Source organism: Heterodontus francisci, chromosome 41 (assembly GCF_036365525.1).
Source record: "Heterodontus francisci isolate sHetFra1 chromosome 41, sHetFra1.hap1, whole genome shotgun sequence".
Classification (NCBI taxonomy): domain Eukaryota; kingdom Metazoa; phylum Chordata; class Chondrichthyes; order Heterodontiformes; family Heterodontidae; genus Heterodontus; species Heterodontus francisci.
In genome coordinates, this window is record NC_090411.1 from 11,219,614 (window position 1) to 11,234,385 (window position 14,772).

Here is a 14,772-nt window from a genome sequence, read left to right on the forward strand (position 1 = left end):
TCTGACGGGGAGGGCCCTTCTCACCACCAGCCAAGCTACGTCTTGGTGCTTGTTTGAAAGTTCTGGTGATGAGGCATTCCGCCAAATGACTTTGACGGTCTGCTCGGGGAACCATCCGACAGGATCCACCGTTTCCTTTTCCCGTAGGGCCTTGAGGACATTCCGTGCAGACCACTGCCTGATGGACCGGTGGTCAAAGGTGTTTTTCCGCAGAAACTGCTCCACGAAGGATAGGTGGTACGGCACGTCCCAACTGCACGGAGCGTTCCGCGGCAATGTGACCAGGCCCATCCTTCGCAACACCGGGGACAGATAGAACCTCAGCACGTAGTGACACTTGGAGTTTGCGTACTGGGGATCGACACATAGCTTGATGCAGCCGCACACGAAGGTGGTCATCAGGATGAGGGCCACGTTGGGTACATTTCTCCCGCCCATGTCCAGAGATTTGAACATCGTGTCCCTCCGGACCCGGTCCATTTTAGATCCCCAGACGAAGCGGAAAATGGCTCGGGTGACTGCCACGGCGCAGGAGTGGGGTATGGGCCAGACCTGCGCCACGTAGAGCAACAACGTGAGCGCCTCGCACCTGATGACCAGGTTCTTACCCACAATGGAGAGAGATCGCTGCCCCCACATGCCCAACTTTTGTCGTACCTTGGCTACTCGCTCCTCCCATGTTTTGGTGCACGCCCCGGCCCTTCCGAACCATATCCCCAGCACCTTCAGGTAATCTGACCTGACGGTGAAGGGGACAAAGGATCGGTCAGCCCAGTTCCCAAAGAACATGGCCTCGCTCTTGCCGTGGTTAACTTTGGCTCCCGAGGCCAGTTCGAACTGGTCGCAGATGCTCATCAGTCTGCGCACGGACAGCGGATCCGAGCAGAAGACGGCGACGTCATCCATGTACAGGGAGGTTTTGACCTGAGTGCCTCCGCTGCCTGGGATTGTCACCCCTCTTATGCTCGCATCCTTCCTAATAGACTCAGCAAAGGGTTCAATACAGCAAACAAACAAGACCGGGGACAGAGGACAGCCCTGTCTGACTCCAGATTTGATCGGGAAACTTTCAGATTCCCACCCGTTGATTGACACTGCGCTACTGATGTTTGTGTAGAGCAGTTGGATCCAATTGCAGATTCCCTCCCCAAACCCCATTTTGGAAAGCACGTCCATCATGTAGGTGTGCGATATCCTGTCAAAAGCCTTCTCCTGGTCCAGGCTGATGAGGCAGGTGTCCACCCTCCTGTCCCGTACGTAGGCGATCGTATCCCTGAGTAGCGCGAGGCTATCAGAGATCTTCCTGCCGGGTACAGTACAGGTCTGATCGGGGTGAATCACCAGCTCCAGAGCAGACTTGACTCGACTGGCTATGACTTTGGACAGAATCTTGTAATCAACATTAAGCAGTGAGATGGGCCGCCAATTTCTGATTTCTACCCTCTCCCCCTTCTGCTTGTAAATGAGGGTGATGATGCCTTTTCTCATGGATTCTGACATGCTACCGGCCAGGAGCATACTCTCGTATACTTCCAGCAGGTCCGGGCCGACCCAGTCCCACAGGGCCGAGTACAACTCGACCGGTAAGCCGTCGCTCCCGGGAGTTTTACTCGCCTCGAAAGACTCGACGGCCTTTGTCAGCTCGTCCAGAGTTAGCGGCTTGTCCAGTCCCTCCCTCCTGCTGTCATCTAAGACCTCTGTGATAGATGACAGGAAGGACTGGGAGGCTCTGCTGTCTGTGGGCTTCGCGTCATACAGCCCAGCATAAAAGGATTTGCTGATCCTTAGTATGTCGGACTGCGAAGACGTTACCGAGCCATCTTCTTCCTTCAGGCTGCTGATAACAGAGCTCTCTCTGTGTACCTTTTGGAAGAAGTAACGCGAGCACGTCTCATCCTGCTCGATGGAGCGGACTCTGGACCGGAAGATGATCTTGGAGGCCTCCTTGGCAAAGAGCGAGGCCTGCTGGCTCTTCACCTCTTGGAGGTCCTCCTTGACCTCGACCCCCATTGACTGCAACCGGAGTAGATTTTGCATAATTTTCTGGAGTCGGGACAGTTCCCTCTGTCTCTCTCTCGCCTTCTGAACACCTTTGTGGATGAAGAACCTCTTGATGTTCTCCTTGATCGCTTCCCACCAGTGAACTGGAGACTCAAAGAGGGGTTTCACGGTCCTCCAACCTTTGTAATCCCTTTTGAGTTCCTCAACGTTCTCTGGGGTCAGCAGTGTCGCATTGAGCTTCCACGTCCCTCTGCCAACCCGCTGGTCGTCCTGTAAGTGACAGTCGGCCAGTAAGAGGCAGTGGTCGGAGAAGAACACCGGCTTGACGTCGGTGGATCCGACCGTGACAGCACGGGACAGAAACAGGAAGTCAATCCTGGAACGGGCAGACCCGTCCGATCTTGACCATGTGTATCTGCGCTGCGCTCCGTCTGCAGGTTTGCTGAAGACGTCGTGCAGTTTGGCATCCTTAACTGTTTCTACTAGGAATCTGGACGTAGCGTCCAGTTTGCTGTCGTCACTGCCGGATCGTCCAGCCGCATCGATGATGCAGTTGAAGTCACCGCCTAGGATGACCGGCCTGGACGTCGCCAGCAGCAGTGGGAGCTGCTGGAAGACGGTCAGCCGCTCGCTGCGTTGTACCGGGGCGTACACGTTGATCAACCGGAGCGGAGCGTTGTTGTACATCACGTCTGCTACGAGGAGGCGGCCGCCCACCACCTCCTTAACTTCGGAGATGGTGAAGTTACCTCCCCGCAGCAGAATACCCAGGCCGGAGGAACGGCAGTCATTACCCCCCGACCAGATCGATGGCCCGTGGGACCACCATCGCGACCACTGCCTGTAGGTGCTGAGGTGTGGTATTCCACACTCCTGCAGAAACAGTAGGTCAGCTTTGACCTTGGCAAGGTAATCCAAGGTTGAAACACATCGCGTAGTCGATTTAATGCTACGCACATTAATGGAAGCAATTCTTACACCCATTTTTTACTAAAAATTAGTTGTTGCTTCCCATACCATTTGTCCTCGCTAGTCCCAGTCCTTCCCCTTCGGGATGTTCCTGCATACCCATCGTATGCGCAAGCAGTTTCACGTTGGTTGGGCTCAGAAACCCCTCCTGATTTTTCCTGCAGGGTTTGTGCCGCTCGGGTGACATCGGGGGGGTCTTGTAGGCAGAGAGGATTGGGTTGTCCTCAGCTGCTTCCATCTGTTCCTCCTCGAAAACATCACAGCTCCCGGTCTCCCGGAGCTCAGGTGCGCCAGACGTGTCTTTGCTCCCGGTGTCCTGGAGCTGAGATGCGTTGGCCACGTCGTTACGTGTGGGGCATTGGGGTTGGGGCACGCTGGGCCCATCACAGCTTCCAGTGCCCGGGGGCTGGGATGCTTTATCATCCATCTCGGAGTTCTGCCGCCTCTTTTGAAGGGGCTGTCGTTCCAGCATTTCCCCGTCCAGTGAAGAGGAGTTGTTGCAGTCTGATTCAGAAGAGAGCCTCCTCTTGCCACTGGTTTGGGTGGTGGCTTTGGGATGTTTTTTCTTTGTGGTTCTCCTCTGGACCACTTGCCACTGACCTGTTTGTCCATCTGCTGCCTCCTCCTCCATTGATTCTGTCTGTGGGGGAGGGGTTTCCGGGCGCTGGGTAGGTGCTGGGTCGTTGGTTTCAGCCGCCTCCCCTTCCTTCTCAGGTTGAAGTTCCTCACTGCGGAGAAGGTTGCTGGTCTCCTTTCGAACAGCGGACGCCTTCGTCGAACCTTCGCCCGGCCATTCCTTGGACCTTGCCGCCTGAGCATAGCTTTGACAACGTTTGGGACAGGTCTTGTAGAGATGGCCTGCCGCACCGCACAAGTTGCAACACTTAGTCTGCTTACAGTCCTTGGTCTGATGGCCTTCCTCCTTGCAGTTCTTGCAAACAACCGTGTTGCAGTTGGCTGCCATGTGACCAGATTTGCCACAGGTGCGACAAACTCTGGGCTGCCCAGCGTAGACCAAGAAGCCTCGACTTCCCCCGATAGCGAAGCTGGAGGGAGGGTGGATGATGGCTCCACTGGGATCTACCTTCAAGGTCACCTTGACCTGCCGCTTGCTGGTCCAGATCCCAAAGGGGTCCTTGACATCAGTGCTGCTGCCGGCCACCTCGACGTACCTGGCGAGAAAGGTGAGTACATCCACCACCGGAACATGGGGGTTGTAGAGGTGAATCGTCACCACCCGGTCCCGTTGTGACGGAAGCGTGAAGAGCGGCTCCGCTGTGAGGATCGACAGTGGCGCCCGGTCCCCTTTCTCCTTGAACGCCTTCAGGAACTTGATGCATCCCGCCACGTTCCGGAACGTCACGTCGAAGTATCCACTGCTGGGGAAATCCTGCAGGCAGAAGACGTCCGTCGCTTGAAATCCGCAGCAATCGAAGAGAATTTTCTTGATGAAGAAGGTGCGATCGACCGGTGCATCTCCTTCCTTGTCCTTCACGACCACCCGAACGGTGTTGCGCACTCCCTGGCCCGAAGCTCGAAAATTGGTTATAGCCATTTCACTCAAAGCTTCCCCAGGATCAAAAGGCAATGATCATGGTCTCTTCTCAATCAAATAAGCACTGATAAGAACAGATACTACACTTGATCGTAGCCAAAAGGCCGAGAAGCGATGGCCCTAAAACTGCGTTTGCTGCGCGCGTCAGGCCCGGCGTGCGGCCTCTACGTCAAAGTAGCCGCCGGGTGGGCGAGCCTCGGGCAAAAGAGGCGACGGCTGGCGGTCTTTGAGCCAGAGCTCCTTTTGTTGCCGGGCCTTGCAAGCAGAAAGGAAAGCACGCGTGCATGCCACGCGCAGCCATTCCTCGCGCTTCTGCGCGAGGCATTGCGCAGGAACAAAGACACGCGCGCGCGCGCTGGGCAGCAAAGGGCGGCCTGCAACTGCGGGGCAATCCAACAGGGGGCAGCGTAGCGCCCAGGGAAAACTGCAGCAAAGTCAGCCGAGCAGCAGCGCCGTCACTATTGCGAACTCTATTTTTCAGCAGGAGTCTCGCCCCCATGGAGGGGGGAAGCTGCACCGCTCCTGGAAACACTGCAATACCAGGTGGATGCATGGAGTGGACGGGGCAAGCCCCTGCTCCATCTCCCTGTCCCAAAAATCAATTTAATATTTGGTCCCCAGATAGGGGACGTATCAGATATTAAACTGATAAGAACAGATTTTTTTTTTTTTTTTTTATTTCCAAAATATACTTTATTCATAAAAATCTGTAAAAATTACATTGCCAAACAGTTTCCAAACAGCACCAAAAAATACAAACATTGCAAGGGAGATCAGTTTCCTTCAATACTATCATGAGTTTCTTCCCAACCCTTCTGTTTCACAATTGTCATGTCAATTACAGTTTTACATTGACAGCAATTCAGAATATTAACGAAACAGTTCGAGGGGTTTCCCATGGATCCAGCCCCTCAGTCTAGCTTGGTGGGGGAACCTTACACTGTGGTCTTTCCCCATTGAGCCTTTGCTGCGGCTGCCCCAAGCTTTAGTGCGTCCCTCAGCACGTAGTCCTGGACCTTGGAATGTGCCAGTCTGCAACATTCGGTGGTGGACAACTCTTTGCGCTGGAAGACCAGCAAGTTTCGGGCAGACCAAAGGGCGTCTTTCACCGAATTGATAGTCCTCCAGCAGCAGTTGATGTTTGTCTCGGTGTGCGTCCCTGGGAACAGCCCGTAGAGCATAGACTCCTGTGTTACAGAGCTGCTTGGGATGAACCTTGACAAAAACCACTGCATCTCTTTCCACACCTGCTTTGCAAAGGCACATTCCAGGAGGAGGTGGGCGACCGTCTCTTCCCCACCACAGCCAACGCGGGGGCACTGTGCGGAGGGGGCGAGACTTCGGGTGTGCATGAAGGATCTGACGGGGAGGGCCCTTCTCACCACCAGCCAAGCTACGTCTTGGTGCTTGTTTGAAAGTTCTGGTGATGAGGCATTCCGCCAAATGACTTTGACGGTCTGCTCGGGGAACCATCCGACAGGATCCACCGTTTCCTTTTCCTGTAGGGCCTTGAGGACATTCCGTGCAGACCACTGCCTGATGGACCAGTGGTCAAAGGTGTTTTTCCGCAGAAACTGCTCCACGAAGGATAGGTGGTACGGCACGTCCCAACTGCACGGAGCGTTCCGCGGCAATGTGACCAGGCCCATCCTTCGCAACACCGGGGACAGATAGAACCTCAGCACGTAGTGACACTTGGAGTTTGCGTACTGGGGATCTACACATAGCTTGATGCAGCCGCACACGAAGGTGGTCATCAGGATGAGGGCCACGTTGGGTACATTTTTCCCGCCCTTGTCCAGAGATTTGAACATCGTGTCCCTCCGGACCCGGTCCATTTTAGATCCCCAGACGAAGCGGAAAATGGCTCGGGTGACTGCCACGGCGCAGGAGTGGGGTATGGGCCAGACCTGCGCCACGTAGAGCAACAACGTGAGCGCCTCGCACCTGATGACCAGGTTCTTACCCACAATGGAGAGAGACCGCTGCCCCCACATGCCCAACTTTTGTCGTACCTTGGCTACTCGCTCCTCCCATGTTTTGGTGCACGCCCCGGCCCTTCCGAACCATATCCCCAGCACCTTCAGGTAATCTGACCTGACGGTGAAGGGGACAAAGGATCGGTCAGCCCAGTTCCCAAAGAACATGGCCTCGCTCTTGCCGTGGTTAACTTTGGCTCCCGAGGCCAGTTCGAACTGGTCGCAGATGCTCATCAGTCTGCGCACGGACAGCGGATCCGAGCAGAAGACGGCGACGTCATCCATGTACAGGGAGGTTTTGACCTGAGTGCCTCCGCTGCCTGGGATTGTCACCCCTCTTATGCTCGCATCCTTCCTAATAGACTCAGCAAAGGGTTCAATACAGCAAACAAACAAGACCGGGGACAGAGGACAGCCCTGTCTGACTCCAGATTTGATCGGGAAACTTTCAGATTCCCACCCGTTGATTGACACTGCGCTACTGATGTTTGTGTAGAGCAGTTGGATCCAATTGCAGATTCCCTCCCCAAACCCCATTTTGGAAAGCACGTCCATCATGTAGGTGTGCGATATCCTGTCAAAAGCCTTCTCCTGGTCCAGGCTGATGAGGCAGGTGTCCACCCTCCTGTCCCGTACGTAGGCGATCGTATCCCTGAGTAGCGCGAGGCTATCAGAGATCTTCCTGCCGGGTACAGTACAGGTCTGATCGGGGTGAATCACCAGCTCCAGAGCAGACTTGACTCGACTGGCTATGACTTTGGACAGAATCTTGTAATCAACATTAAGCAGTGAGATGGGCCGCCAATTTCTGATTTCTACCCTCTCCCCCTTCTGCTTGTAAATGAGGGTGATGATGCCTTTTCTCATGGATTCTGACATGCTACCGGCCAGGAGCATACTCTCGTATACTTCCAGCAGGTCCGGGCCGACCCAGTCCCACAGGGCCGAGTACAACTCGACCGGTAAGCCGTCGCTCCCGGGAGTTTTACTCGCCTCGAAAGACTCGACGGCCTTTGTCAGCTCGTCCAGAGTTAGCGGCTTGTCCAGTCCCTCCCTCCTGCTGTCATCTATGACCTCTGTGATAGATGACAGGAAGGACTGGGAGGCTCTGCTGTCTGTGGGCTTCGCGTCATACAGCCCAGCATAAAAGGATTTGCTGATCCTTAGTATGTCGGACTGCGAAGACGTTACCGAGCCATCTTCTTCCTTCAGGCTGCTGATAACAGAGCTCTCTCTGTGTACCTTTTGGAAGAAGTAACGCGAGCACGTCTCATCCTGCTCGATGGAGCGGACTCTGGACCGGAAGATGATCTTGGAGGCCTCCTTGGCAAAGAGCGAGGCCTGCTGGCTCTTCACCTCTTGGAGGTCCTCCTTGACCTCGACCCCCATTGACTGCAACCGGAGTAGATTTTGCATAATTTTCTGGAGTCGGGACAGTTCCCTCTGTCTCTCTCTCGCCTTCTGAACACCTTTGTGGATGAAGAACCTCTTGATGTTCTCCTTAATCGCTTCCCACCAGTGAACTGGAGACTCAAAGAGGGGTTTCACGGTCCTCCAACCTTTGTAATCCCTTTTGAGTTCCTCAACGTTCTCTGGGGTCAGCAGTGTCGCATTGAGCTTCCACGTCCCTCTGCCAACCCGCTGGTCGTCCTGTAAGTGACAGTCGGCCAGTAAGAGGCAGTGGTCGGAGAAGAACACCGGCTTGACGTCGGTGGATCCGACCGTGACAGCACGGGAAACAAACAGGAAGTCAATCCTGGAACGGGCAGACCCGTCCGATCTTGACCATGTGTATCTGCGCTGCGCTCCGTCTGCAGGTTTGCTGAAGACGTCGTGCAGTTTGGCATCCTTAACTGTTTCTATGAGGAATCTGGACGTAGCGTCCAGTTTTCTGTCGTCACTGCCGGATCGTCCAGCCGCATCGATGATGCAGTTGAAGTCACCGCCTAGGATGACCGGCCTGGACGTCGCCAGCAGCAGTGGGAGCTGCTGGAAGACGGTCAGCCGCTCGCTGCGTTGTACCGGGGCGTACACGTTGATCAACCGGAGCGGAGCGTTGTTGTACATCACGTCTGCTACGAGGAGGCGGCCGCCCACCACCTCCTTAACTTCGGAGATGGTGAAGTTACCTCCCCGCAGCAGAATACCCAGGCCGGAGGAACGGCAGTCATTACCCCCCGACCAGATCGATGGCCCGTGGGACCACCATCGCGACCACTGCCTGTAGGTGCTGAGGTGTGGTATTCCACACTCCTGCAGAAACAGTAGGTCAGCTTTGACCTTGGCAAGGTAATCCAAGGTTGAAACACATCGCGTAGTCGATTTAATGCTACGCACATTAATGGAAGCAATTCTTACACCCATTTTTAACTAAAAATTAGTTGTTGCTTCCCATACCATTTGTCCTCGCTAGTCCCAGTCCTTCCCCTTCGGGATGTTCCTGCATACCCATCGTATGCGCAAGCAGTTTCACGTTGGTTGGGCTCAGAAACCCCTCCTGATTTTTCCTGCAGGGTTTGTGCCGCTCGGGTGACATCGGGGGGGTCTTGTAGGCAGAGAGGATTGGGTTGTCCTCAGCTGCTTCCATCTGTTCCTCCTCGAAAACATCACAGCTCCCGGTCTCCCGGAGCTCAGGTGCGCCAGACGTGTCTTTGCTCCCGGTGTCCTGGAGCTGAGATGCGTTGGCCACGTCGTTACGTGTGGGGCATTGGGGTTGGGGCACGCTGGGCCCATCACAGCTTCCAGTGCCCGGGGGCTGGGATGCTTTATCATCCATCTCGGAGTTCTGCCGCCTCTTTTGAAGGGGCTGTCGTTCCAGCATTTCCCCGTCCAGTGAAGAGGAGTTGTTGCAGTCTGATTCAGAAGAGAGCCTCCTCTTGCCACTGGTTTGGGTGGTGGCTTTGGGATGTTTTTTCTTTGTGGTTCTCCTCTGGACCACTTGCCACTGACCTGTTTGTCCATCTGCTGCCTCCTCCTCCATTGATTCTGTCTGTGGGGGAGGGGTTTCCGGGCGCTGGGTAGGTGCTGGGTCGTTGGTTTCAGCCGCCTCCCCTTCCTTCTCAGGTTGAAGTTCCTCACTGCGGAGAAGGTTGTTGGTCTCCTTTCGAACAGCGGACGCCTTCGTCGAACCTTCGCCCGGCCATTCCTTGGACCTTGCCGCCTGAGCATAGCTTTGACAACGTTTGGGACAGGTCTTGTAGAGATGGCCTGCCGCACCGCACAAGTTGCAACACTTAGTCTGCTTACAGTCCTTGGTCTGATGGCCTTCCTCCTTGCAGTTCTTGCAAACAACCGTGCTGCAGTTGGCTGCCATGTGACCAGATTTGCCACAGGTGCGACAAACTCTGGGCTGCCCAGCGTAGACCAAGAAGCCTCGACTTCCCCCGATAGCGAAGCTGGAGGGAGGGTGGATGATGGCTCCACTGGGATCTACCTTCAAGGTCACCTTGACCTGCCGCTTGCTGGTCCAGATCCCAAAGGGGTCCTTGACATCAGTGCTGCTGCCGGCCACCTCGACGTACCTGGCGAGAAAGGTGAGTACATCCACCACCGGAACATGGGGGTTGTAGAGGTGAATCGTCACCACCCGGTCCCGTTGTGACGGAAGCGTGAAGAGCGGCTCCGCTGTGAGGATCGACAGTGGTGCCCGGTCCCCTTTCTCCTTGAACGCCTTCAGGAACTTGATGCATCCCGCCACGTTCCGGAACGTCACGTCAAAGTATCCACTGCTGGGGAAATCCTGCAGGCAGAAGACGTCCGTCGCTTGAAATCCGCAGCAATCGAAGAGAATTTTCTTGATGAAGAAGGTGCGATCGACCGGTGCATCTCCTTCCTTGTCCTTCACGACCACCCGAACGGTGTTGCGCACTCCCTGGCCCGAAGCTCGAAAATTGGTTATAGCCATTTTACTCAAAGCTTCCCCAGGATCAAAAAGCAATGATCATGGTCTCTTCTCAATCAAATAAGCACTGATAAGAACAGATACTACACTTGATCTTAGCCAAAAGGCCGAGAAGCGATGGCCCTAAAACTGCGTTTGCTGCGCGCGTCAGGCCCGGCGTGCGGCCTCTACGTCAAAGTAGCCGCCGGGTGGGCGAGCCTCGGGCGAAAGAGGCGACGGCGGGCGGTCTTTGAGCCAGAGCTCCTTTTGTTGCCGGGCCTTGCAAGCAGAAAGGAAAGCACGCGTGCATGCCACGCGCAGCCATTCCTCGCGCTTCTGCGCGAGGGCATTGCGCAGGAACAAAGACACGCGCGCGCGCTGGGCAGCAAAGGGCGGCCTGCAACTGCGGGGCAATCCAACAGGGGGCAGCGTAGCGCCCACAGAAAACTGCAGCAAAGTCAGCCGAGCAGCAGCGCCGTCACTATTGCGAACTCTATTTTTCAGCAGGGGTCTCGCCCCCATGGAGGGGGGGAAGCTGCACCGCTCCTGGAAACACTGCAATACCAGGTGGATGCATGGAGTGGACGGGGCAAGCCCCTGCTCCATCTCCCTGTCCCAAAAATCAATTTAATATTTGGTCCCCAGATAGGGGACGTATCACATATTAAACTGATAAGAACAGATACTACACTTGATCTTAGCCAAAAGGCCGAGAAGCGATGGCCCTAAAACTGCGTTTGCTGCGCGCGTCAGGCCCGGCGTGCGGCCTCTACGTCAAAGTAGCCGCCGGGTGGGCGAGCCTCGGGCGAAAGAGGCGACGGCGGGCGGTCTTTGAGCCAGAGCTCCTTTTGTTGCCGGGCCTTGCAAGCAGAAAGGAAAGCACGCGTGCATGCCACGCGCAGCCATTCCTCGCGCTTCTGCGCGAGGCATTGCGCAGGAACAAAGACACGCGCGCGCGCTGGGCAGCAAAGGGCAGCCTGCAACTGCGGGGCAATCCAACAGGGGGCAGCGTAGCGCCCAGGGAAAACTGCAGCAAAGTCAGCCGAGCAGCAGCGCCGTCACTATTGCGAACTCTATTTTTCAGCAGGGGTCTCGCCCCCATGGAGGGTGGGAAGCTGCACCGCTCCTGGAAACACTGCAATACCAGGTGGATGCATGGAGTGGACGGGGCAAGCCCCTGCTCCATCTCCCTGTCCCAAAAATCAATTTAATATTTGGTCCCCAGATAGGGGACGTATCAGATATTAAACTGATAAGAACAGATACTACACTTGATCTTAGCCAAAAGGCCGAGAAGCGATGGCCCTAAAACTGCGTTTGCTGCGCGCGTCAGGCCCGGCGTGCGGCCTCTACGTCAAAGTAGCCGCCGGGTGGGCGAGCCTCGGGCGAAAGAGGCGACGGCGGGCGGTCTTTGAGCCAGAGCTCCTTTTGTTGCCGGGCCTTGCAAGCAGAAAGGAAAGCACGCGTGCATGCCACGCGCAGCCATTCCTCGCGCTTCTGCGCGAGGCATTGCGCAGGAAAAAAGACAACCGCGCGCGCTGGGCAGCAAAGGGCGGCCTGCAACTGCTGGGCAATCCAACAGGGGGCAGCGTAGCGCCCAAGGAAAACTGCAGCAAAGTCAGCCGAGCAGCAGCGCCGTCACTATTGCGAACTCTATTTTTCAGCAGGGGTCTCGCCCCCATGGAGGGGGGAAGCTGCACCGCTCCTGGAAACACTGCAATACCAGGTGGATGCATGGAGTGGACGGGGCAAGCCCCTGCTCCATCTCCCTGTCCCAAAAATCAATTTAATATTTGGTCCCCAGATAGGGGACGTATCAGATATTAAACTGATAAGAACAGATACTACACTTGATCTTAGCCAAAAGGCCGAGAAGCGATGGCCCTAAAACTGCGTTTGCTGCGCGCGTCAGGCCCGGCGTGCGGCCTCTACGTCAAAGTAGCCGCCGGGTGGGCGAGCCTCGGGCGAAAGAGGCGACGGCGGGCGGTCTTTGAGCCAGAGCTCCTTTTGTTGCCGGGCCTTGCAAGCAGAAAGGAAAGCACGCGTGCATGCCACGCGCAGCCATTCCTCGCGCTTCTGCGCGAGGCATTGCGCAGGAACAAAGACACGCGCGCGCGCGCTGGGCAGCAAAGGGCGGCCTGCAACTGCGGGGCAATCCAACAGGGGGCAGCGTAGCGCCCAGGGAAAACTGCAGCAAAGTCAGCCGAGCAGCAGCGCCGTCACTATTGCGAACTCTATTTTTCAGCAGGGGTCTCGCCCCCATGGAGGGGGGGAAGCTGCACCGCTCCTGGAAACACTGCAATACCAGGTGGATGCATGGAGTGGACGGGGCAAGCCCCTGCTCCATCTCCCTGTCCCAAAAATCAATTTAATATTTGGTCCCCAGATAGGGGACGTATCAGATATTAAACTGATAAGAACAGATACTACACTTGATCGTAGCCAAAAGGCCGAGAAGCGATGGCCCTAAAACTGCGTTTGCTGCGCGCGTCAGGCCCGGCGTGCGGCCTCTACGTCAAAGTAGCCGCCGGGTGGGCGAGCCTCGGGCAAAAGAGGCGACGGCTGGCGGTCTTTGAGCCAGAGCTCCTTTTGTTGCCGGGCCTTGCAAGCAGAAAGGAAAGCACGCGTGCATGCCACGCGCAGCCATTCCTCGCGCTTCTGCGCGAGGCATTGCGCAGGAACAAAGACACGCGCGCGCGCGCTGGGCAGCAAAGGGCGGCCTGCAACTGCGGGGCAATCCAACAGGGGGCAGCGTAGCGCCCAGGGAAAACTGCAGCAAAGTCAGCCGAGCAGCAGCGCCGTCACTATTGCGAACTCTATTTTTCAGCAGGAGTCTCGCCCCCATGGAGGGGGGAAGCTGCACCGCTCCTGGAAACACTGCAATACCAGGTGGATGCATGGAGTGGACGGGGCAAGCCCCTGCTCCATCTCCCTGTCCCAAAAATCAATTTAATATTTGGTCCCCAGATAGGGGACGTATCAGATATTAAACTGATAAGAACAGATTTTTTTTTTTTTTTTTTATTTCCAAAATATACTTTATTCATAAAAATCTGTAAAAATTACATTGCCAAACAGTTTCCAAACAGCACCAAAAAATACAAACATTGCAAGGGAGATCAGTTTCCTTCAATACTATCATGAGTTTCTTCCCAACCCTTCTGTTTCACAATTGTCATGTCAATTACAGTTTTACATTGACAGCAATTCAGAATATTAACGAAACAGTTCGAGGGGTTTCCCATGGATCCAGCCCCTCAGTCTAGCTTGGTGGGGGAACCTTACACTGTGGTCTTTCCCCATTGAGCCTTTGCTGCGGCTGCCCCAAGCTTTAGTGCGTCCCTCAGCACGTAGTCCTGGACCTTGGAATGTGCCAGTCTGCAACATTCGGTGGTGGACAACTCTTTGCGCTGGAAGACCAGCAAGTTTCGGGCAGACCAAAGGGCGTCTTTCACCGAATTGATAGTCCTCCAGCAGCAGTTGATGTTTGTCTCGGTGTGCGTCCCTGGGAACAGCCCGTAGAGCATAGACTCCTGTGTTACAGAGCTGCTTGGGATGAACCTTGACAAAAACCACTGCATCTCTTTCCACACCTGCTTTGCAAAGGCACATTCCAGGAGGAGGTGGGCGACCGTCTCTTCCCCACCACAGCCAACGCGGGGGCACTGTGCGGAGGGGGCGAGACTTCGGGTGTGCATGAAGGATCTGACGGGGAGGGCCCTTCTCACCACCAGCCAAGCTACGTCTTGGTGCTTGTTTGAAAGTTCTGGTGATGAGGCATTCCGCCAAATGACTTTGACGGTCTGCTCGGGGAACCATCCGACAGGATCCACCGTTTCCTTTTCCCGTAGGGCCTTGAGGACATTCCGTGCAGACCACTGCCTGATGGACCAGTGGTCAAAGGTGTTTTTCCGCAGAAACTGCTCCACGAAGGATAGGTGGTACGGCGCCGCCCAACTGCACGGAGCGTTCCGCGGCAATGTGACCAGGCCCATCCTTCGCAACACCGGGGACAGATAGAACCTCAGCACGTAGTGACACTTGGAGTTTGCGTACTGGGGATCTACACATAGCTTGATGCAGCCGCACACGAAGGTGGTCATCAGGATGAGGGCCACGTTGGGTACATTTTTCCCGCCCTTGTCCAGAGATTTGAACATCGTGTCCCTCCGGACCCGGTCCATTTTAGATCCCCAGACGAAGCGGAAAATGGCTCGGGTGACTGCCACGGCGCAGGAGTGGGGTATGGGCCAGACCTGCGCCACGTAGAGCAACAACGTGAGCGCCTCGCACCTGATGACCAGGTTCTTACCCACAATGGAGAGAGACCGCTGCCCCCACATGCCCAACTTTTGTCGTACCTTGGCTACTCGCTCCTCCCATGTTTT

The 14,772-nt window shown here is 55.6% G+C and overlaps 6 non-coding genes and 2 pseudogenes across 6 annotated transcripts; all 8 read right to left on the reverse strand.

The window, feature by feature from the left end:
- Window positions 1-4,532: 4,532 nt before the first annotated feature.
- LOC137354775 (U2 spliceosomal RNA) lies at window positions 4,533-4,641 on the reverse strand (annotated as a pseudogene).
- A 390-nt stretch (window positions 4,642-5,031) lies between these two features.
- On the reverse strand, window positions 5,032-5,215 carry LOC137354338 (U2 spliceosomal RNA). Its single transcript, XR_010970372.1, has one exon. It is a non-coding gene; the product is annotated as a U2 spliceosomal RNA (small nuclear RNA).
- Window positions 5,216-10,415: 5,200 nt separating this feature from the next.
- On the reverse strand, window positions 10,416-10,524 carry LOC137354570 (U2 spliceosomal RNA; annotated as a pseudogene).
- A 390-nt stretch (window positions 10,525-10,914) lies between these two features.
- LOC137354075 (U2 spliceosomal RNA) lies at window positions 10,915-11,105 on the reverse strand. Its single transcript, XR_010970224.1, has one exon. It is a non-coding gene; the product is annotated as a U2 spliceosomal RNA (small nuclear RNA).
- Window positions 11,106-11,494: 389 nt separating this feature from the next.
- On the reverse strand, window positions 11,495-11,685 carry LOC137355218 (U2 spliceosomal RNA). The gene has a single exon (XR_010970853.1). It is a non-coding gene; the product is annotated as a U2 spliceosomal RNA (small nuclear RNA).
- Window positions 11,686-12,073: 388 nt separating this feature from the next.
- Window positions 12,074-12,264, reverse strand: LOC137355219 (U2 spliceosomal RNA). Its single transcript, XR_010970854.1, has one exon. It is a non-coding gene; the product is annotated as a U2 spliceosomal RNA (small nuclear RNA).
- Window positions 12,265-12,655: 391 nt separating this feature from the next.
- Window positions 12,656-12,846, reverse strand: LOC137353934 (U2 spliceosomal RNA). Its single transcript, XR_010970084.1, has one exon. It is a non-coding gene; the product is annotated as a U2 spliceosomal RNA (small nuclear RNA).
- A 390-nt stretch (window positions 12,847-13,236) lies between these two features.
- Window positions 13,237-13,420, reverse strand: LOC137354339 (U2 spliceosomal RNA). The gene has a single exon (XR_010970373.1). It is a non-coding gene; the product is annotated as a U2 spliceosomal RNA (small nuclear RNA).
- Between the last annotated feature and the right edge of the window lie 1,352 nt (window positions 13,421-14,772).